We start from the raw sequence: 25,094 nt of genomic DNA on the forward strand, positions 1-25,094 counted from the left end.
AGGGTGCAAACCCTCGTATTAGGGTTTTTGCCCAAACAGGGTCTACTCGCCGAGTCTGGGACTCGACTCGCCGAGTCCACAACTTAACTCCGTGCCTCATCCCACTTCTACTCGGCGAGTTGGCCCTTCAACTCGCTGAGTCCAAGGCCAAATGCAAAATATGAAAAGATTTAATAAAAAGAACACATACCAAGAACCAGGTGCTACAAATCTCCCCCACTTATTTTAGACTTCGTCCTCGAAGTCTGCTGCTCGATCCTGAAACAGCTCGGGGTAGTGCTCCATCATCTCATCCACCGGCTCCCAAGTCCACTCCAATCCCTTCTGGTGCTGTCATTGCACCTTCACGAGTTCTACTCTTTTGTTCCTCAGATCCTTCAACTTCCAGTCAAGGATTGCTACAGGCCGCTCGATGTAATTCAGGCTGCCATCAACCTGAATGTCCTCCAAGGGTACCAGGGCTGAGTCGTCCACCAGGTACTTTTGCAGCTGAGAAACATGGAAAGTGTTGTGTATCTTACTGAGTTCGGATGGCAAATCCAGCCTATAAGCCACCTTGCCCACCCGGGCTATAACCCTGAACGGTCCAATATACCTTGGGCCCAACTTGCCCCGCTTCCTAAATCGAATGACGCCTTTCCAAGGCGACACTTTCAGGAGAACCATATCTCCGACCTGGAACTCTAGGTCTGATCGATGCTTATCGGCATAACTTTTCTGCCGACTCTGAGCAGTCTGAAGCCTGCTCCGGACCTGCTGAATCTTCTCTGTCGTCTTGAGCACTACATCGGTGCTCCCCATGAACCTCTGGCCAACCTCGCCCCAGCATATCGGGGTCCTGCACCTCCTCCCATACAACATCTCGAAGGGAGGACGGTCGATGCTCGCATAATAGCTATTATTATACGAAAACTCCGCCAACGGAAGGTAGGTATCCCAGCTACCTCCAAAGTCTAAAACTCATGCCCGCAACATGTCCTCCAGAGTCTAGATGGTCTGCTCGCTCTGGCCATCCATCTGCGGGTGAAAGGTGGTGCTGAAATGCAGACGAGTACCCAACTCGTCGTGGTATTTCTTCCAAAACATAGATGTGAACCGCACATCCCTATACGAAATCACCGAAACTGGCACTCTGTGCCGGGCCACCACCTCTCTGATATAGATATCGGCCAATTTCACGGCCGAGATGCTCTCCTGAATTGGGATAAAATGGGCGCTCTTGGTCAATCGATCCATGATGACCCATATAAAATGAGGTCTCTGATGCTCGGCCTTGACCTTCCTGCAGGTCATGCACCACTCTACGTACCATGCCACATCTTCGTCTCCCCGGGATGAATGGAGAATCGGGATTTGTGCACCTCATCCATCAAGGTCTAGCACACGCCTCTGAGGTATGGCACCCACACCCTGCGTTGCAATGTCAATAATCCTCTGCTGTCATAGTCGAAGGAGGAAACCTGACCCACTATGCGCTCACTCTTCCGATGTTCCTCATTCATGTCCTCCTGCTGGGCCTCCCGAATCCACTCTAATAGCGGAGTCACCACTGTCATCCGCATGTAGATACCCCTGATCGGCGCCGCCTTGCGGCACATTGGCCTTACCTGGGTGATAAAGGATCTCGCAATCGTAATCCTTTACCGCATCCATCCACCGATGCTGCCACATGTTTAGATTCGGCTGATCCATGAGGTACCTCAAACTCTTATGGTCCGTGTAAATGGTACAACGAACCCCATAGAGGTAATGACACCAAATCTTGAGGGCGAACACTACAGCCCCCAGCTCCAAGTCATGCGTCGGGTAATTCGCCTCGTGAGGCTTCAGCTGCCTCGACCCGTAGGCGATGACATGCCCTCTCTGCATCAACACCGCGCCCAAACCTGAGATGGACGCATCACAATACACAACAAAATCCTCCATGCCCTCTGGCAGGGCTAAGATTGGCGTCTCGGACAATCTCTGCCTCAATGTCTTGAACGTTGCCTGCTACTCAGGCTCCCAACGAAAGACCACAGTCGTCCTTGTTAGCCTGGTCAATGGTACGACTATCTTGGAGAAATCCTGGATGAATCTCTTATAATAGCTCGCTAATCCCAGGAAACTCCGAGTCTCAGATGGAGACTTCAGAACCTCCCATCTCATCACGGCCTCCACCTTGGCCGGGTCTACCGAAATCCCGTTCTGGTTGACAAGGTGCCCAAGAAACTGCACCTCGCGCAACCAAAACTCACATTTGGAGAACTTGGCATACAAGCTCTCCCTCCTCAAAGTCTCTAGCACCTCCCGCAGGTGCTCCTCGTGCTCCTCCTGCGTCTTGGAATAAACCAAGATATCATCAATAAACTCTATCACTGACCGGTCTAACATCGGTCTACACACGCGGTTCATGAGGTCCATGAACGCGGCAGGATCATTGGTGAGCCCGAAGGGCATCACCACAAAATCGTAGTGGCCATAGTGCGTCCGAAACGCAGTCTTCTACACATCCTCCTCTCTGACCCTCATCTGATGATATCCTAAACGCAGATTAATCTTGGATAACCAAGATGCTCCCTATAGCTGGTCAAAGAGGTCATCAATCCTCGGGAGTGGGTAACGGTTCTTCACCGTTACCTTATTCATCTCCCTATAGTCTATACGCATACGATGCGACCCATCCTTCTTCTTCACAAACAAAATCGGGGCTCCCAAAGGCGAACTACTTGGCCTGATAAATCCCTTGTCTAGCAGCTCCTACAGCTGCGTAGACAACTCCTGCATCTCGGGAGGAGCCAACCGATAGGGTGCCTTGGCTATCGGAGCCGCACCAGGGACTAGGTCGATCCTGAACTCCACCTGGCGCTCCGGAGGTATTCCAGGCAGCTCCTCGGGGAAGACGTCCGCGAACTCTCGTACTACGGGCACCTCGCCCACCGTCGCTCTACGTGCGTCCTGGGTATCCATAACATACGCGACATAACCTGCGCAACCCTGCTGGAGGTAACGCCTAGCTCTCGTTGTTGAACATAGGGCTGGTCCTTGTTGTGGCTTCTCGCCCTGAATCACCAGCTCCCCCCCACTTGGGGTCCAGATCCGCACCAACTGTTGCGCGCAGTCGATCACTGCCCTATTGGGGCTTAACCAATCCATACCGATAATAACCTTGTTCCCCCACAAAGGTATGGGAACCAGATCCACCAGATAACGCTCCACAAATAACCTCAGCACACAATCTTGGAACACTGTCGATGCTCGCACCGAACGGTCATCTGCAATCTCTACGTCTAGAGGGCAATCCAACATGCCTGAAGACTCGGAAAATCTCTTGTTGAGCGCAAGAGAAACAAATGATCGGGTAGCACCCGAATCAAACAATACCCGAACTGGGATACCGTTCACATGGAACGATCCTAAACAGAACACATACATAACATATCAAAATCATAGCAGCATATCATAACAACATAAATAAGAAGTCATACTCGTCACCACATCGGGTGCAGCGCGTGCCTCCTCGGTAGTCAACTGGAATACCCGACTCCTCACCACTGGAGCCTCTGCCTTGCCCTGCCTGCCATTAGTGATCCGCAGGGTCACTGGAGTTGGCGCCTTCACTGGCGCTGATGCTGCTGTCAACTGGGCGTAATTGGCCTTCTTGTGGCCCCTTTGGTTGCAGTGGAAACACAGCAACTCAGACGTCTGAATAACCGGTGTAGGGGTAGTACAATCCCTGCTGAAATGCCCCGTCTTGCCGCACTTGTAGCAACCCGACGATCCCAGTCTACACGCCCCCTCATGTGGCCTGCCACATTTCCTGCAGCGACCCAGTCTTGACTGGCCTTTCAGCCTACCATCTGATCCCTTGGGCTTCTTCCCCAAAGCCCTAATCGACTGCCCCTCCTCTACTTTCCTCTTCCGGACATGCTCCAGATCGATCTCCCTCTCCCTCGCCTTGGCAATCATGGACTCCAGGGTAGGGCAAGCTAAAAAGCTAACATGCTCTTGGATGTCAACCCGTAGCATGTCATGGTAGCGGGTCCTCCTCATATCCTCATCCCCCGCATATTGGGGCACTAAAAACGCCCTCTCCCGGAACTTGGCGGTGATCTCCGCCACAGTCTCCGTCGTCTGCCTCATATCTAAAAACTCCCTGGCCAGCTGTTGAAGCTCGACAGCCGGTGCAAACTCTGCCCTGAACCTGGTCACAAAGTCCGACCAGGTCATAGCCTCAATAGCTGAGGCTCCCAATGAGTCACCAACGGACTCCCACCGATCTCTAGCTCGGTCTCGTAAACATCCTGTTGCATATCTCACCTTCAACCCCTCGGGGCAGAAGGTGGTCAGCTGTGCGGACTCAATGTCCGCAATCCATCGTCTGGCAGCAATGGGGTCCTTCGCCCCATGGAAATCTGGCGCACCACTACCCCTGAAGTCCTTAAAGGATAGTGTGCGAGATCCTAACTGGCCAGATGCCATGTCACTCCTGAACGCCTTGAGGCAGTCCTCCATCAGCTCAACTATCCCTTCCTTGATCGACCCGAAAATGATGGGGGTCGACTCAAGGATGCCTCTGCTGATCTCTGACGCGATGAACTCGCATAGCCTCTCATATACTGGCTCGGAACCTGATCCCGAACCCGATCCCTCTCCAGAACTACCAACTGCTGGCCTCTAACGTAGTACCACCATTCTGCAAAATACATACATGCAACTATTAGTGATACTAATACCTCTAAAGGGATCACATCTATTACAAGTTCCTCGGTCTTGTCTTAGCCTTTCTCAATTCGGGTATGGATCCTCTGCTTTCAGTAGTACCGGCCCATACTACCTTCCACATCTATCCATACCTTCCTCAAGGACTGCCTTGACTCCACCAGATCCCTTTTTTACCACTGCTGATCTCTGCTACTCTTATCCTAGGCTTACCCTAGGAAACCTCTGACTCCACCCAACCTAGTCCTCAGGTGCTGAAGGTCTCTTTGTAATGCCAATTACCCATTACCTGAATACAATCACATGCAACGAGGCTCGGATAATCCTTCGAGTAAGGGACTCGTCCCTACAACTGTTAGGACTCAAACAAGAGCTACGCAATAGGGTCAAATCCAACACTCTGAGATTATTCAACCCTGATCACATGTGACTTTAACGTATTCACCTCACAGCTAACTCCCATCACTAAAAGCCCACATAGCACAAAGCAAACAGCATTCGGACAAAAAGGGAACAATCTCAAGCAAACTCTATACTCATAACAAGAACTGCACTAGCATACAATGTTATGCTCATACTATCAAGCATAACCTAGACAGGCTATCCTACTGCTGTCTACTCAATTCTAGCATGCAACTCTCATAAGCTGAAGCACATAAAGAAGGCACATACGGCATCACTCCTAGATCCTTAGTCCTATTCTAGCATGCTGTTCTACTAAAACTGATAAACCTAACATAAACTTGTATGGGTACTTTGGGGAATACTTACTTGAGCTCGGCCGGTCGCGCACATCAGACACTTGTTCTTCCTAAAAAACTCTTCTATTTTATTCTTTAGAAAACCACTTTCTTATAAAATCTTTTAATCCCTCGGTTTGAGTCTAGATGCCCCCGAACGTGTGTCCGAATCCCTCAAACCAGGGATTTGATACCAACTTGTAACAACCCAATTTTCATGCCCAAAAATTTCGTTTAAATTAAGTGGTTTGTAAAACATTTGTAGTAAAACATCACCCGATCATATCATTTCATAAAACATATCTCGTGTCTGAAATCCCAAAACATGAAAATAATAATAATGTTAGAGTACAATCCCAGAACATCTCATATTGCGGAAAACCAATATGTGTGTGTATAATGTGCCGCTACCGCGCCATCTCCTTCCCCTTCGCTGAAGAGGTACCTGAAACCAAAACTGAAAACTATAAGCACGCAGCTTAATGAGTTCCCCCATTTTACCACATACCATACAATCATATCACATACATACTGCCAGACATTTCTGGGGTGCCCGACCTACCCGGTACGACCATTCTGGGGTGCCGACCTACCCGTACGGCCATTCTGGGGTGCCGACCTATCCATGCAGCCATTATGGGGTGTCGTCCTTCCCATGTCAAGCCATTCTGGGGCGCTGACCTACCCATGTCGAGCCATTCTGGGGTGCTGACTACCCTTCGGTCCTAATAACTGAACCTCGGGGACTATTTCACCCCTACTACTACTATCACATATATCATAGTATAATCTATTTTCAGACATATTTGGGGTGTCCGACCTACCCTTCGGTCCTAACAACCGAATCTCGGGGACTCTTCCCCCTCCTACTACCTCTATCTCATGTAACATATCATGCTAGCAACTAAACATGTCATAACATACTCTTAGGCATATCTAGGGTGCCTAACCTACCCTTCGGTCCTAACAACTGAACTCTATCACTATCACATACCATATCACGCTAGCATATAACATATAAGGTAGTAACAACACATATGAATATCACAAAGACAAACATCTAGCATACGATCCTTACTGGTGGGCCGGCATTGTGGCCGTAGACTCACCGCTACTAGAAGGTAACTTACCTCGTAGTAGCTGTTGAACTGTGCGGGAATCCTTTGACTGCTGCTGCTCCAGAAATCCTCCGGCTAAAATTCCCACAAAACACTTAGTCAGAACTGACATATACTCTTAGGGTAAAATGACCATTTTACCCCCTGACCAAGTCAAAGTCAAAGTCAACTTCTAGTTGACATGACTCGCCGAGTTGGCTCGCCAACTCGCCGAGTCCCTATCCTTCCTTTAGACCTCAAACTCGTCTCTACTTGTCGAGTTAGGCGATGAATCGGCGAGTTTTCCTTCTAAATAAACATCGAATGAATCCTCATCTGACTCGCCGAGTTGTCTGAACAACTTGTCGAGTTCATCATCAACTGATACTCAGGTATTGTCCTTGACTCACCGAGTTGTATGAACAACTCGTCGAGTTCATCTTCATTCTTAAGAAGAGTGCCTTGGACTCGCTGAGTCTGTTCATGCACTCATCGAGTCCTATGAACTTCCAGAACAATGGCTTAGTCCAGAACGTTGGGTCACCCCTTGAGACCCCCTTAAAATCTTTCCATACTCAACTGGGTCCTTATGAACGTCAACTGATATGGGACAGAACCTTGGACTCACCGAGTCCAATAACGGACTCGTCGAGTTGGTCACAACCACTCATTGAATCTTCACTTTCTTATGTACAAAACTTGATCAAAATGTAGATCTATGCTTCTACAATCGATCTAGCACGTAAAGTTACAACCTTTACGTGCTTGCATGGGACTTTAAGCTCAAAAGGTCCTAAAACAAGCTCTCACAATGCATGGGGCCTTCCTTGAGTGCAAAAGCCACTCCTTTCTGCCTTGTAACCCCTTAAAGGACCTAGATCCGAAACATCAACCTCAAACCATGCTTGCAATCATGGTTGGTGACCAAAATGGCTTAGAAAAGCCCTAAAACTCCACAAAATGGGATCTATCAAAAGAGCAAGCAAGGTATAGACTTTATACCTTCTGAAGTCAGCAAATGATGCTCAAAACCGAATCCTTCTAGCCTCCTCTTGATCCTTCAAGCTTTTCCTTCCTTCCTTGGATCACAAAAGCACCAAAATCACTCTAAAAGCCTTAGATTGCTTCAATAACGGCTAGGGTTTGCTTTGGGGGTCTTCTAGGAGAAAATGGGACTAAGGAGGCCGACTTAAGGTGTTTAAATAGGGTGTAAACGCTCGGATTAGGGTTTTTGCCCAAACAGGGTCTACTCGCCGAGTCCGGGACTCGACTCGCCTCGTCCACAACTTAACTCTGTGCCTCATCCCACTTCTACTCGGCGAGTTGGTCCTTCAACTCGTCGAGTCCAAGGCCAAATAAAAAATATTAAAAGATTTTATAAAAAGAACATGTACAAAGAACCAGGTGCTACAAAGACCCTCCTGCTGCCAATTTCCTCTTCTCTCCATGTCATTCTTTGCATTGGGTGTTTGTGACTCCATTAGAGGTTCAACACTTCGGGCACTATGCTTTCAAGAGTCAAGTACTTCAAGGATTGTCTTGTTATTACAATATAACAAGTGTGGTAATCTTCGAACCCTAGTTTATACAATAAATCAAAAATTGTATGCTAGTCTATAGGTTTATTGCGTGGGTAACAATTTGCATGTTCAATAGAGAAAACTCAGATCCAAAGCAATTAGGGTTGCATGATCACATAGGAATGTGGATATGCTCAAAACCCATCAGTGGTATTAGAGCCTAGAATATTTTTCAGTTGAATTGATGCAAGAGTGAACTACCAAAAGATCATGAAATCAATTTTCTACTGTTTTGCGACATTAACTCGACGAGTTCAACATGGAAGTCAACGAGTTGGGTGAACTCGATGAGTTCAGAGCCCACTCGATGAGTTGACTCGTCTATTACCTAAAAAATTCGATTTTTTATCAGATTTTGATTTGGATAATTACCATAATTCGTTTTTATTGTGTAAATTCAATTTTCCTGATTGGTATCGTCATATCCTTATCAAAATTAATGGATTTGGTTAAATATGGATAATATAAGATTATTTTGATTCAAAGATTTAACCTAGATTTTGAAAAGTTTCACACCTGGTTTTATAGTTTAAATTTGAAATTAAAAGTTTTAAGTTTTGAAAATTTAAATGGTTAAACCCTAATATTTTAATAGTTTCAAAATGCACCCTTTTGGTTTTTATATTTGAGAATTTGATTAAATAGCTTTAATTTTGAATTCTTAAATTTAGAACCTTGGTATTCTGAATAGTTTAAAAAAACACCCTCATGGATTTTATTAATTAATTGATTAAGTGTTTTAATTAAAGAACAATTAATAAATCCATAGATAAGTTTAATTTAACTCAATTAAAAGATTATACCAATTAGTATCTTAAATGTATAAAATACACCCTTATACTATACAAAATTAAAAGTCTAATATATTATATATGTATATGAGAAAGGTCAGTATTACTGTTAGTAGGCCTCGTTCACGAAGCTGGTCTATAAGGGGTGTTTAAGGAAGTGACATGTACAATGATCGCCATTGGGCATCGACTCTTACCCACCGCACCCTTTACTAGTGGAGGGTCCGTTAGCCGAACGGGTAGGATAGGGCTCTAAACTCTCATTAAAAGTATAATGAATTATAAAGTAACTAAACGCTTTTATAAATTCCCAATCCTAGTTACTTTAGGAAAAACGTGAATTTGATGCTAACCCATGAAATTGCACATTGCACCTCATTGATCAGTTAGTGGAGTGTGTGTGGTTCACCGACACACTAATGTGGACTAATGATGGATGGCAATGGGTAACTCGTAAATTATCATAGATCGATTTAGCATGTGTGGCTAAACGGCACATTGATTTGGTGATAAATAACATCGAGAGTATCACGCTAATTTGCATGGTTATTCACGCCTTGTTTGTGATCCTTAGTATCCCAGTCACAAACTAGAAGGGCATAATCAAGATTAAACGTGCAATTGAAAAGTTTAATGAATCTCAAAAGATCTAGGAATTTCATCTAAAACCTAATTCGTTTAAAATTTTTGTTTTCGTGGTGGAATTAGTAAATCGTTATTTACCTACCTTCAAATAATTTGAAATTGGATTACGACATCCCTCTTCCGAATTGTGAATTATTGTGTTTGTTCCTAGCCTTAATATTTCATTTGGGTGTTATATTGAGTTAAATTAACTAACTTGAATTTCTCCCCTTTTATAGATGTATAGTTTTGACAACTATGGTCTTCCTCAATCCTTTGGAAAAAGCTTTCCTTCTGAAGATGATGTTCCAAGTATTGATCAAGGCGAAAGATCATTCCCTTCTTCGTGCAAAGGTGGAACTGGAAATCATACTTCTCTTCCTCCACCTCCTCCAGTAATTCTCCCTGACCCACAATTTCGTCAACTTGAAAAGTTCAAGTAGACTCTAGCCCTATTGGCTCGAAAACATAAAGATGGATACTATGTATGTGCACATGTTCTAAACATGAAGTCGCACCTTGACAAACTGGGAATGTTGGTGTCATTTTCCCAAAGGAGCCGGTAGTTGACTTGGTTCTTCAGTCACTTCCTGAGTCCTCTAAGGACACCTTAGTGCATTTGTATGGATAAGAAGAGGAATCGGGACTTATTGAAATGGTTAGAGTTATCACTAGTTACTCAAAGTTGTACGTTGAGTAACATGTTCTAAGTAGGTTTATAACACCTCAAGAAATGTGGAGTAGAAATGTTTCTTACTCTTGCACATTTGAAATTGGTAGTTGTGATGTTTTGGTTAAAATAAAGACCAATTAAGACCAATTAAATGAAGTGTTTCTTGATAAGAACCCGCACTAACTCTTGAATATTTGTTTGTCAAGAAATGTTCCTTGACAAAGAATCTTATATGTCAAGAGGTCAGTGGGAGTCTTAAGTTGTCTTGAATAGTTTCAAGGACTAAACAAGAATAAACCTTTTAGTTATCACTAGCACACAACCTGAGGTTAACAATCTATCGTATTGACATATTCTCAATTCTATGCCTATTCCAGTTAAGTTAACTATGCATGTGAGTTCTATGAGTTCTCATTTGATTGCACAAGAACATATACACCATAAAATCTAAGTGGCAATAGGTTTTTCTCTACTTCAAGAAAATGAATGTGAGGAAAAACTTTCACTGGTAGATTTTAAAGGATTAAAGTTAGCAGTTGTGATAATTGCATTCTCAAATTCGAGTATGATTACAGCATCCCTTTTCATAGTTCGAATTCTGAGAAATGTCAATTAGTTTGAACATTCGGGACTTATTGCTATAAGTTCTGAAAAGGTTTAGACACACACATAAGCTGTCTAATGAAAGGTGTATGCGCTTGATAAATCTAGACAAGACTTATCGAAGCACCGCATATCAGAAAATCTAAACTTTAGTAAGAAAGTCAATAAGTATTGATTTCTAGAAGTCCAACTGATTTTTTAGTACATGTCAAAGCTAGTGGGAGCATAATTTTTATGTTGGTAAGAACATAATTGTTGTGCTAATGGGATCAAAATTATTATGGTAAGTGTTTCAAGTAAGCAATGCTATTTATAGGAAACAAAGTTCTAAATTTGCAAAGTTGAAAATTTTGGAAATAGTTTCGCTATAGTAAGACTTAAGGGAGAGGGCATTAATACTTCATTCAAATCTAAAAGCCTAGATTGAAATTTTAATGGAACTTAGCCATGAACATATATGAATATCATGTTGAAATGATTCAACATAGGAAAGTCTATATATGGGAATATTTTAGCAAAAGACTGGTCAAGTATCATGTCTTTATGTAAGACGTTATGAATCGTATCCCAAATGCTTTAGGTATAGGATCGATTGCATATGCTATAATATTCACCTGTTCTGATTTTTCCAAATGCCTAGCGAATTAAGAGGGGAAAAGGACTAAAACCAGGTATGACTAAAGTTGTTAAACAACTGTCACAGACAATCTAAGGTTTACCGAAGATTGGTTGCTTGTGTATAGTTGGAAGTATAGTAATTGATGGACCATATTGATATAATTCTTAATAGATAGGATTCTATTAAGAATAGATTGTCGTATAACAATTATGTAAATATTTCCATAATGGGAGTTGGATATTAAGAATCTATATGTGAGTTAGAAACTTTTATGCAAGAAGGATGTTCAAGTAATGTATCTTGAATATGTGACTTCATTTCTGAGGAATTGTCTTGTAACAATCTCCAATGCAATGTTTTGTAATAGCATTGGCCAAGTCTTAGTGATTTTGGAGCCTTAACATTACAAAGGATCATTGCATGAAAAGTTAGAATCTAACACATCAGTGGCATGAATTTTATGGCAAGAATTTTGTATTCTTACACTTATAATAAGGATTAGGGAATTGTGAAATAAGCATCAATGGAAATGTGTTCAATTGATCTATTTCACAAAAGAGACCATAGATAAACATAGTGTGCATACTTGGAGCATGGGATGATTATTGGTTTAATTCAAATATTAAGTTGATTGTTCGAAACATTATACAGTGAATAAGGTATAATCAATATTGTGATTAAAAAATAAGTGTTTTATTTATATTCAAAAAGATTTGAGACAATATTAGATTAGTTTGTTATTGTGTTTCACTTCGCATGTTTTACTTCCTGAATAATAAGATTATTCAAACATCCACAGTCAATCATACTTTGGAAGTAAGCAATGAGGTAAGACTATCATGAATTCGACTGTAGATTGTCTAAGTGCTTAGATATAGCAAATGTTTGTTGTAGTGTTCATGAGTACTCCTGAAATAAGAATTTGAGTATTGGATTAAAACCACACTAATTTGAATCACTTCATGGATTTTATCACGAGTGATTGTGAGATGAAAATACCTTATATTCATGAAACGGAGACAAATTGTTGTTTTTTACAAGTAAGTTCTACATTGATAATACGTAAACGCATCAGTAACTTGATGTTATAAAATATATTGATGTGTATGATTTGATAAGTAAATAGTACAAGTATATGACTCGAAGTTTATCTATTCCTTTTACCCTAAATGGGATAAAAGTGATATTTGTGGGGCTCTCGATGATTTGGTAATGACAACCTAAGCACTTGGCCAAGCCTGGACTGATTTGATTTGTTCAATTAGCCAGTCGTCATAAATCGGAAATCGGGAAACATAACTTGGACAAAGAGAATGATTATAATCCATGTTTCATGTCCATAGGATATCTTGTAGAATGGAGGAATATTTGATCCCTTATCTAAAGGACAAGTTTCCTATAAGATCAGAGTTCGACAACGACTTTTGAAAGCTACGATTGCTAGTCCAATTTTGAAGTCATACTTTCAATAATAGTTATTAGACTTATCCAAGTCGGAGACTGTTGGATTAGGTATCTAAGCCCAAAACTATAATTGGTATGTACTTGATTTGATATGTAGCATGGTCCTTTTGGGTTGCCTTCACTCATGCAACATGGTGGGATGACTAGTGGAGAGACAGAGAGAAGGATTTATTATATGAATAATAAATTGGTACTCATAATGATTTTATTAATATATTATAAGATTAATATATTATATGGAAATCATATTATTAATTAGTAATTAATCAGAAATTAATTTGATATTAATTTTGGGATTAAAGGAACTGATTAAAAATGGAGGGACTGTTTTGCAAATCATTGATAGTTGCAAAGCTGGGCTGCTGGACTCCCTTGGAATGGGGTGGAGGAATTTCTATAGGGAGGCCCTATAGAAATCGTCCAAGGCCTTTCAGAGGGAGCTCCATGGGCTTCTTGGTGCCTAAGCAAGGTGTTAGGGTTTCCACCTGAAAACCCTAGCAACCATAGCTATTTAAAGACCCTCATGCTTAGATTTTTGGACACTCTTATTTTTTGGAAGAACCCTAGCCGATTTCCTCGTCTATCCAAGTCATTCTTTGCATTGGGTGTTTATGACTCCATTAGAGGTGCAACACTTGGGGCACTAAGCTTTCAAGAGTCAAGGACTTCAAGGATTCTCTTTTTATTACAATATGACAAGTGAGGTAATGTTCTAACCCTAGTTTATACATGAAATAAAAAATTTTATACTAGTCTATACGGTTATTGCTTTGGTATTTAATTTGCATGTTCAATAGAGAGAAACTTAGATCCAAAGCAATTAGGGTTGCATGATCACATAGGAATGTAGATATGCTCAAAACCCATCAATATCTTGGTGAACTCACTAAGCTTTATGTTTACATTTGTTGATTAAATTTGTTTTAGGTACTTCTGAGGATCGTACACATTTGCCATGAGATTTTGTTATTGGATATTTTGGGCACTCTGATATTTTGATGTGGAATTGTATTTGACATTATGAATTTTCTGGGATGTTTTTTTTTTTATGAAAATTGTGTTTCTATGGATTTAAAAATGAAAATTTTAGATGTTACATTGTTAATCTTCAATTCAATATCATTTCCATGATGAAGCCACTGTAGGTTCCTTTAAAATTGTGGCTCAAAAAAGATTCCTAACTTTGTTCATTTGTTCCTCTATAAGGAGTACATGAAGTAGCCAATGGGTTTGTAAGCATTGTGCTTCAATAAGGAGCACATTTCTCCAATATTCCAGGATACAAGAGCCTAAAAAAATTATGTTCAAGTATAGTAAGATGGGACATGTACTCTGAATATGTAATCAACCGGATCCATTTCTAAGCAAGCAACATAATTCTTCCTCAACTCTAAACTTCTCAAACACCACCTAGTGTCATGTCGCTATTTCCCTTCCACTTCAAGCTCAAAAAGATTATCCCGTTACTCCTTCCTATAAAAGTATATAATTTATTATTTTCAAAACCTATAATAGTCCATTTAGTCACTTATTTTTAATTCAAAATCTTATTTTTTATTGTTTCAAAACCTTTCTTGTGTTAAAAGAAGAATATAGGCAAAAACCGTATGTAATTTTCGATTCCCAATGCAAAATTCATGACCAAAACAAGTTTTTTTGGTGACATAAGCCTTACAGACCTTAACATAGTCTATATCCCGCTTAAGAAACCAAAAACGCCAAAAATTTTAGTTTTAGACATCTGACTTTAGTCCCGATGCATCCAATCATCCTATAACTTATTCAGATGTTCCTTTTCGATTTAATATGTGTAAGAAACTTATCTTTAGATAAAATACGTCATATTTACATAGTGACTTAATGATTAAGAACTTTTAAATTCACAAGAGCTATAGGGAAGATCATGTAGACATTAAGGTATCATCGTTTCTCAATAACCTCTTAATAACTTCCAACATTACCAATAATCATGCTAATGACTTAATTATCACTAGATGAGTATTACAACCAACTTAATAAGTTTTTAATGATCTTAATAAACCTTGAATTACTTAATTCCATTCCTAAGTGATGATTCTATCCTTACCATTGTAATTTCAACATTTATGAGTTGTCTTGAATTCCATTCCATCATTGTAGTTAAAAAATCATTTAAAACTTTTGAATCATCCATTAGTAACCAACAATCATTTTAGATTTTCATAGAGTTACCCTTCAAGTTCATAATCCATATCTCAATACTAAACCTTTTTTACAACTCATTTGCATTTAATTCCAATGGTAGATTACAATTGGAATCTCAAATTCCAAAATAATAACAATGGAAATCATGGTGTAATAACCAAGGTATCTCGTATATTATCAATAAATACTTTTATTAATCCTATATTTTAATCTAATTCTATGGCTAGAGGCTAGAGTACAACTAATTATTATCGCCATACAAACAAATCATAAAGTTAGGCTTGCAACACTCGAATCCATCATTAGAGATAGGATCAATAAGTGATTATTAATAACAACAATGATTTTTACTCCAAATTAGTTATAAGGACTCTAATCAAGGATGATTCAAGTATTGAAGTCTTCAAATGGAATTATAGATTGAATTCCATCATTAATGGGGAATGAAAGCTTCAAAACATCACTTGAATGCTTATGTAAGTATTATATAAGAAGTTTGAAGCTATTAAAATGATATAATGAAGAAAACCAATTATAAACCAAGATATAAACTCATTTTAATACCGAAAATTTGTATTTAGTTCAATACATCAAACATTAGGTTATATGATGGATGGATTGAAGAGGATGACTACCTTCACAAGCTAGAAATTGATGGATAATTTATTTAATCTTCGCTAAATCTCCATCGATTCTTCAAAACACCTTAAATACTCCAAGATTTTTGGACTTGAGTAAATCTCCAACCCTAGATTGGTGGTATGGAAAGTGAAGTGAGCTCATGCCTCTCTAATGGCTTTTTAGCAACCATCTAACTTCAAAAATTTGATTCTTTTTCAAATTTCCTCTATATCTTGTCATAAACACTCAAAACACCATTGATATTTCTTTCCTTCCTTCTCCCCATGTTTGAATGGTTTGGGGAATAATATAAGTCACTAACTAGTTATGCTTTCTTGACATTTACATTCAACTTTTCTAGGTTTATCAATAACTATCCAAACAGAGATTTAACCAACTAAATTCCCATTATGTTTTATTTATGGTCATTATCCACCATTTTTATGACATTTAAATCCTATGCACTTAGTTGAGTCTTGATTATTTTGTTAGACTTTAGTAAAAAATAATGTATTTTGAAATTTCAGAATTGTTCATCCAATTTCGTAGTTGGTCTTAAAATTTTAGAATAATTATTATTTTGTTTGAAATTTGGAAATTTTGTCCAAAATATATAGTTTTTGTCAGAAAAAATATTTTAGAATGACCCATTCCAGAAAAGTTGGTTATTTTTCAAAAAAAACGTGTTGGTTATTTGAAAGATATTTACGCCCAAGTGTCATTAATATTGCTCGATAATATATGATCCAAAAGGTTAACACTACCAAAAACTTGATGCAAATATATTATTTATAGGAAAGTGATTATTGATAAATCAATATAAATCTTCTAATTAATTGGAAATTATTTATTTCATGGAAATATTAATTTTCGTTGTTAAGTATCATAGTATATCATAAGGTATGATTTACTAAGTCATGTACATCTTTTTGGACTAGAAAGACTTTTGTCTTTTACCTAAAAAAGATAAGAGTTTATATGTTTTAAAGACTTAAGTTTTTTATTTTATAAAATATTGTATTTTTCTTTTTAAACGTGTAAGCATGGCTAGAGAATGGAGCATTGGCCTTTAACTTATTTTAATCTTAGGGACATGCTTTGGAACAATGAAATTAAAATATAATAAAGAAGCATGACATGTCTAAAAGTGTTAAGACCTAATGGATAATATTTTAGCTTTATGAAGGCTTTCATTCTTCTCATTTGGCTAGCCAAAACCATAGAATTTTAGCCTTCTCTCTATATTCGTTCTTGTTTTGTCTCTTAAAGAGTTAAGATCAAATTAAGAATATGTTGATACTTGCATCTCTCTTTAATTCATTACTTGGGTCTTGACTTAAAGCTTAAGAATGTTTGTATTATTACAAAAAGAAGAGTAGTATCTTATCAAGTTGGAAAAATGTTGGTGGATACTTCTAGAGTGGTTATTCCTTAGAGCTTAAAGTCATTTTCATCAACTTCCTAAATGTCAAAAGGAACCAAAGTCTTCAAAGATTGTTTTGCATTTTTTTCTATGGTTGTTTTAATCTTTCTAAGTTTTGCAAAATGATATTTTGGTGGGAATAAAGCTAGTTTTATTTTTTTCGAAATTAAAAGTCTTCCATGGCCATCTTTATGTTTATGAAACAATTTTGGAATAAAAATCCAACATTATTTTCTTAAATATCAATGTAGCACTGCAATCTTCAAATAAAAAATATCATCAACACGGTTTTAGTAACCTCTAATATTAAATCCTATATAGTAATATCATATTTAACAACAACATAATCAAATAAAAATTTAATCAAACTCTTGGAGTGTTACTTCTTTCCGAAATAATATCATCATCTTCAAGTCTACGTCTATTCCCTTCCCTTCCCACCGCTACTTGTAAGATTTTATGGGTTGTACACATTTAAAGTTTTTAAATGGGTAAGATTAGGGCCAAATAAGTTCGTGCATGGTTTTCAGACATATTAATGTCAATAAAAAACAATGCAAGATTTATCAAGTATAATTCTTTTTCGTTTTCTTTCCACCTTTGGTGAAACGTTTTACCACATTTAAAGTTTTTGAATGGGTAAACTTAGGGCCTAATGAATTCATGGTTTTCAGGCATATTGATATCAATAAAAACACTAAAACATTTACGAAGTATAATTCTTTTCCGTTTTCTTTCCACCCTTGGTGACACGTTTTAGGGAACTATTATCAGTTTCATAGAACGGGTCCATGAACCCAGTTCCCTCCGCCAGGCTTATATTTAAGTAATCAAAGCATCGGCTCTCTACCGCGTACTCATACATTATACACCGACTAATATTAAGACCGACGTCCATGTAGTAAGTTACTACACCTGATTCATATACATATATCATCTTAATTCCAACCCTTTTTATAGGTAAAAGTTCATACGTTTAATATAAATATTTTTAGCAATAACAACAACAAAAACAACATGTAATTGTATATAATTTAGTAACAACTTTTCATGCAAACTTGAATAAAATTTACACGAAACTCTCCATATTGGCTTTAGGTCTTAACTGAAACTTCTTTTCTAACTACACCTTTACCTTCAACCAATACGTTTTTCTTAATTGATTAAAAGAACACAAAAGATCTTCAAAAACTTGCTTCTATGATTTCTCTTGCGTATCTTAATGATTTCTTGCAGTTCTAGTGGGGTTTTCACATGATGGTTTCAAGCTTTGTATAGTGACTAAGGTTTCATCTCTTATAACCTTACTAAATTGCTCTAACTCACTTCACCGGTAAGAGTGATGGTATTAAAGTTAAAGCCTTATAATTTGCTCAATTTAAACCCAATTATAGACTAATTACCCCCTCATTAATCATTAACCCCACATCATCTCCTTATCGAAGATCGTAAATGTGTTTTGCATGAAGCTCTTTCTAGTGATGATGGCTTATTTATAGCGGTGGAGGAAACATTAAAGGATTTTGGTTAATAGATGTTTGGGAAGTGTATAAATTTGCATGTTGTTAGTCATCATTGTCATTTGAGTTTTATTACAGGGACTGACGACATAAGTCGTTATATTGTCGGTATTTTAAAGCTGTCTGCCAAAGAGTTCGCGACAAACATTATTGGAAGTTTGGTTTTAGATGTTAGGCTCCTTGATCGTGTTTTTAATGCGTCTATCACTACTATCAAGATTATCCCCTAAATTTGCGCCTCGCTTTCTATTAGGATTTGAAAACGACTCTTTACAAGGTGATTGCCCAAACTGGTTCGGTTGATGCGTGGATTTGTCTGTTACTTCTTCTTCCTTGCATGTTGTCGGTGTTTAGGCCCAAAAATGGACAAGAATGTAGGTATGGGAATAGGAAATCCTTTAAAGAAAGCTCCATATTAAAGTCCTTGGATACATGGGGGAAAGAGGATGGTATCGACAAGTTAGTGAAAAATTTGTTAGACAATCCCGGGGTTGGGTCCATGGGACAGGGTGGAGGCATCTTTTAGAAGGAGTCTATATCGAGTAACGCCAACATCAGGCAGTGTCTCCGTAAGCTACATATGGGCATTTTACCGCATCAATGAAAGTGTTATGCTCCTATGGTTTTATCCCATATGATGGTGATACTATTAAAGATTTTGAGAACAAACACCCTTTCAGGCCACCCCCATCCATGATGAACCCCATATTTTCTGAACCTCCCCTTGTAGCAAATGTTGATTGTGTAGTTTCCTGCATTAAATATTTCCCTAAAGGAACGTCATGCGGGAGAGATGAATTGAAGGCGCTCAATATATTCTGGATGCTCTTTATGGAGAAGGGTCTGCTATAGCCACTGATCTCCTACGTGATATCACTGTAATGGTTAATTTATGGTCGGCGGGAAGATGTTCGTCCATTTTAGAAGAATTTGTTGCATCTACTCCTCTCACGCCTTTGATTAAACCAGACAACGAGATCCGTTCAATTGCAGTAGGAACTATATAGAGACATTTGGTTTCCAAGGTTTCCATGAAAGGTGTGGGTAAATAAATGACCAAGTACCTTAATGGTTTTCAGTTCAAGGTCAGTGTGTAGGGGGTTGCTAAGGTTGTGTTACACAACACCAATAGCGTGTTGAGTGAACACCACACTAATGGGTCTCTTGCAATGCTTATAATAGATTTATCGAATGCTTTTAACCTGATGGATAGATCAGCCTTGCTCTACGAGGTTAGGAGGATGTGCCCTTCTATATCTTTTTGGGTGGATTTCTTATATGGACAAGCAACGAGAATTTACATAGGTGACCAACATATATGGTCTACCATTGGGGTGCAACAAGTCAACTCCTTGGGTCCTCTTCTATTTTCCCTTGTTTTGCACACATTGGTGCATAAGATTCGAGACAATTGCAAGCTCCTTCTCCATGCTTGGTATCTAGACGATGGAACTGCCATTAAATATTCAGAGGAGGTGGTTAGAGTGTTAAACATTTTTTGGGTGAGTGGTCTAAGCTTGGGTCTTGATCTGAATATTAAGAAAACAAAGATTTTTTAGGCCTTCATGTGATGCTAGGAAGCTTCATGTCGATTTATTCTCAATGAATATAAGGAGACCGTCTTTGGGGTGAAGCTCCAAGGGGGGCGTTAGCAAAGACACATGGTTTATTAGCGAGTTGGCCATGAAGAGAGCGGTAAATGTTGTTGATTTAATGAATCTTCTTCTACACCTATATGACCTGCATAGTGAGTTTCTCTTTCTTTGATCATGTATGGGCATTGAAACACTTTTATTTAGTATAAGGAAATGCCAATCGGTGCACATAGAAGAGGCATCTTTTTTCTTGGACAAAGAATTACACATGTCTTTTGAGGATATGGTGGTTTGAGGAGGCTCCTTCTTTGGAGACATCTAGTGGCATCTGACTTCTTTACCTATTCATTTTCATGGTTTGGGATGTACTCAGCATATGATGTTTCCTCCTACGTTTTTGTTTCCTCAAGGGCCTAATCTTGGACATTACAAGACCACATCTTATGTGACATTGAAATATGTGGCATGGACTCTGATTACCTTTGTGCTTTGACTAGTCTTTGCGATACGACTCTAGTATTTGACATAATGGTTTCACTAATAAGGACACCCCGCTTAAATCCTAAAAAGAATTGGCAAGTGACATTTTTCGAAAAATCATCAATGATGTGGATGTCGACTTGGATATGCCTATTAGACAGAAAGTAGATTTTAAGTATCTTCACCTCTTCGGGCACCTCATGCTTAGGATTTTCTGCTAGCTATCCCTATTGATGGCCTCGGGCAGCATATGTCTCCTGTGGAATACCAAACTATCCTTCATTACCGCCTCATGATTCCTCTATTCCCGATTAACAAGATATGCTCAATTGGCCGCAAGGCATGTTTGGATCCCTTGGGGGAAAACGCGGTTCTTCGTTGAGAGATCCCTGGTTTCAAATACCAATATGATGTGGTTAGGGATGTTCTCTTTGATGCTTCTTGTCTTGCTAGTATTTCCGTGAAGAAAGAAGCGCTTGTGAACTTTTTAACGGACGTACTAGATGGAAGATCCACACCCATACCGGTTGATATTTTGGTATTTAGGTGTGTAGGAGGAAAACACGATTGTGTGGATCTTATTGGGGTGTCCCATCTCGTCGGTTTGAGTGGGGGTTTCACAGCGGAGCATGCTGCTTTGAAACCCACTGCGTGCAAAGTGGCAATGCATGAGAATGCATGCATTGAAAATCAACATGTGTTTATACCTTTCAGATTTGATACTTTTGGTTTTCTGGCACTAGGGGCGGTGGAGCTCCTCAACAAAGTCCAGCGGGTCATGCATTCTAATGTTATGTCTCATAGATCCGTAGATGTTGTCTTCAAAGGAATTAGTTTTGATATTCGCAGCTTGTTACTCGTTTGTCTTATGTCGATATGTATTAACTTTTTTATCATATATATATATATATATATATATATATATATATATATATATATATATATATATATATATATATATATCGTTCTTATAGAAAAACACACAATAAGATTATTTTAGTTAATATCCAATAAATAAGTCATCAACTCATTCTCGGCTAAAAGGGAAAAAAAACCCCAATTAATTCAATTCAATATATTGTTGATTATCATGAGAATGACACTCCTTGTGGATTAGCTTGAATTAGACTACTTAATTATGCATAAATACAATTTTTTCCGACTACATTGGGTTATATTTAGGGTTTCTAAAAATGTATCAATCTTTTATTTTTCATTTTCTTTACCATGCCACCTCATTTTTCTATACTCTTTAAATCCTTAAAATATTCACCTTTTACTTTCTTTCATTTCTTTTCACAATAAATTTATTTTAATTTTAAAAAACTATAATTTAAAAAATTAATATAATTAATTAAAAAAAAGATTAATAAACACAAAAATTAATAAAAGAAAAATATTGATTAGTTAAGAATATAAAATTACCTAATAAAACCAAGAAAACATAATTAAAAATTACATAATAAAAATAACTCTGAATCGTTGTCCCAATTGTCATCTAAATCATTGCCTACGTACCTGACGAACACATCTGAATCTTCATCGGATTCGTCAAACTAATCATCCTGCCAATCCTTGACATCGGGTTGTATGTTTTCCTGTAAATATGGTCCACCAAATCCGTGTAAAGTGGGTGATGACTGTCGTGATCATGTACTTATTTTCTGTTTGCCCTATACTCTTGTAGACCAACAACTACTCCTATGATGGTTGGAAAAACTTTTTTTTCGTCGTGTCGACATATCATTTTTCCTTCATCTTCTAAAACCATATTATGTAATATGATGCATGCATACATTATGTTTTGCAACCTTGCGAGTTCATATGATCGTGCCCTGACTTGCAGTACTTGCTAGAGCTTCTTAAGTACAACATGTTCGCTTCATGTCCTTCCTAGCTGATTCTTGTTTCGTCTTAAAATTTATTCTTTTTTCGTCGTTCGAACATGCAAAAGATTTCTCAAAAACATTTAAGTTAGCATATATCCTATTAGTAAGATAATACCCACACCTATATGCTACTTCATTTTATTGAAACAGTACATCATGCACCTTTCCAAGATAGATTTCCGTTGGATGCCGAAGATTGGTCAAGAACATTGATGTCGTTATTTGCTCCAATGGGACCAAAGAATGCATTCCATATCCAAAGATTGTGGGACGCAGATGCTTTGAGAATAATCATTGGCTCTTTATGATCACCTTACATATATGGACCACGTCCTGTGTTTGGTCATAATGTCCAACACCAATGCATACAATCGATGCTAGCAAGCATTCCCGGGAAACCCATGCTTGTTTTCTTGTACCATGTACAAACTGGTGGCCATGATTGATCATTGTTTTGCACAAATATCGTTTGTCGCAAAACAGAATAACAAGTTTAGCGAGCTTGTACACACTTTCCCATTTGGTACACTAGGACATCCTCAAATTATTATCTTATTTGTCTGCTTCCATGTCGTACGCTAACTGACGAACTATAGCTGTGTATTTTTGAATTAGAGAAAATCATTTTCTATGTCTCATATCCCGCTTCAACTGAAAATATGAAAATCGATCCTCCAAGTCACCAACAATACATAACAATAACTATTTCCTCATCTGGAACCGCTGTCGGAACATTTTTAATGTAGACGATGTCATCCGCAAATAGTCTTCTATAAGACTATTATGCCAAGGCTTTACAATTTCTTTTCAAATTAGTTGTTCTCATTCTAAAATGTGAACTTTGTGCTTCTTGATTTTGGGAATATGCGACTGAATTTGCAATGACGAAATCTATAAATGTTGTTTCCTCTGATGCCATCAAATCCGAAAAACTAGATGTGGATGAAAACATTGTGGTTGAATGATTTTCTGAGAGAAATTATAGAAATTTGTGTGAGAAAATTTTCGTACATATTTGGTATTTATAGTGTGTTAAAGTTAGTTTTTAATATATATATATATATATATACACATACACACACACACACACACACACACATATATATATATATATATATATATATATATATATATATATGCATGTTCAAATGAGAACAATTTTAAATTTGAGAACATTTGAGAACAAATTTACACCATACATTTGTGTTAAATGGAAAAAGGTGCATCATATAAGTTTTAATTAAGAGAAGGGGTGATTTGTAATTTAACCTATCTATTTCATCTTCTTTGCTTATTCATGCACAAAAGGAGCGACAACCTACTCCGATCTGCCCAACGCCTAACACCGCCCCTCCGATTAATCGCATAAACACCATCAATCCGTCTCTTCTCTCCGACAAAAAGGTTTTGAGATCGAATTTGAGGTTAGTTCCTAAATTAAATCTCTCTCTCTCTCTCTGTTTTATCTTCAACTTCCTCCTTCCTATCTCTGTTGTATTTCTCTGGCCTATTCTTTTAGCTTCATTAGAAATAGAATGGTCACCGACGTAACTTATATGTGTACGATAATGAAATAGCAGTGGATAATAAATAATTTTGAATCAACGACTCTTATTACTTCTAGCTCTTCACCTTTAATCGATCAATCAATCATCAATCACCGTTCTGTTTTCTTAATCGTGACATTTCGGCTGATATTAATACAGATTCGAATGAATTCTAAGGAGGGTTTACGGCCCTAACAAGATCACTTGAAGGGTTCACGGCCATATGAACGGTTTACGACCGTGAACTCTTGAAGATGATGCTTATATGATGCTTAAAACGTGTTTGTTTCATGAGGATCCAAGAGCTCTTAATGGATAATAAGAATATGGAAAGGATACTTACTAATTGGAAGCCTTGAGGGTGTTTATGGCCACCAAGAACAAGTGTGTCTTCTTGGTGTTGTTGGCGAAAGGATGAAGATTTGAAGATCTTAAAGAAAAAGTAATGAATTCAAGGATGTGATTCATAGGATTCATATGATCAAGAAGATTAACTTAGTAAAATGGATGAATTATTTATGTTTTTGAAGAGAAAGAATGGATTCACTTGATGATACTTGAGAGAGTTTGAGTGTTCTTGGATGAAAGAAGTGAGAAATGAAGAAAAGTGAAGGAAATCTATCTAAGTAATGAGGGGCTCATGGCTAGAAGGGTGTTCATGGCCGTGAACCTAATTTATGGCTGTGAACATCCTTTGTTGATGTTCTTGGCTTGACTTAAAACCCTAGATCCATTACTCAAACTTCATAGCATCAAATCCTAAGTGAACAAGGCTTAACGACTCATAGAATAACCCTTAGCACGGCTAAAAGGTAACACAAACAAGTCTAAGTTTGAATATTTTTTTGGCTTATAAGATAGAAATTTCAGGTTGTCACACGGGTGGTGGTGGTGGTGGAGATGGATGGAACTGGTAGGTGATGGTGATGGGTGGTGGTGGTGG

The sequence above is a fragment of the Lactuca sativa genome, chromosome 7 (genome assembly GCF_002870075.4).
Source record: "Lactuca sativa cultivar Salinas chromosome 7, Lsat_Salinas_v11, whole genome shotgun sequence".
Lineage (NCBI taxonomy): Eukaryota > Viridiplantae > Streptophyta > Magnoliopsida > Asterales > Asteraceae > Lactuca > Lactuca sativa.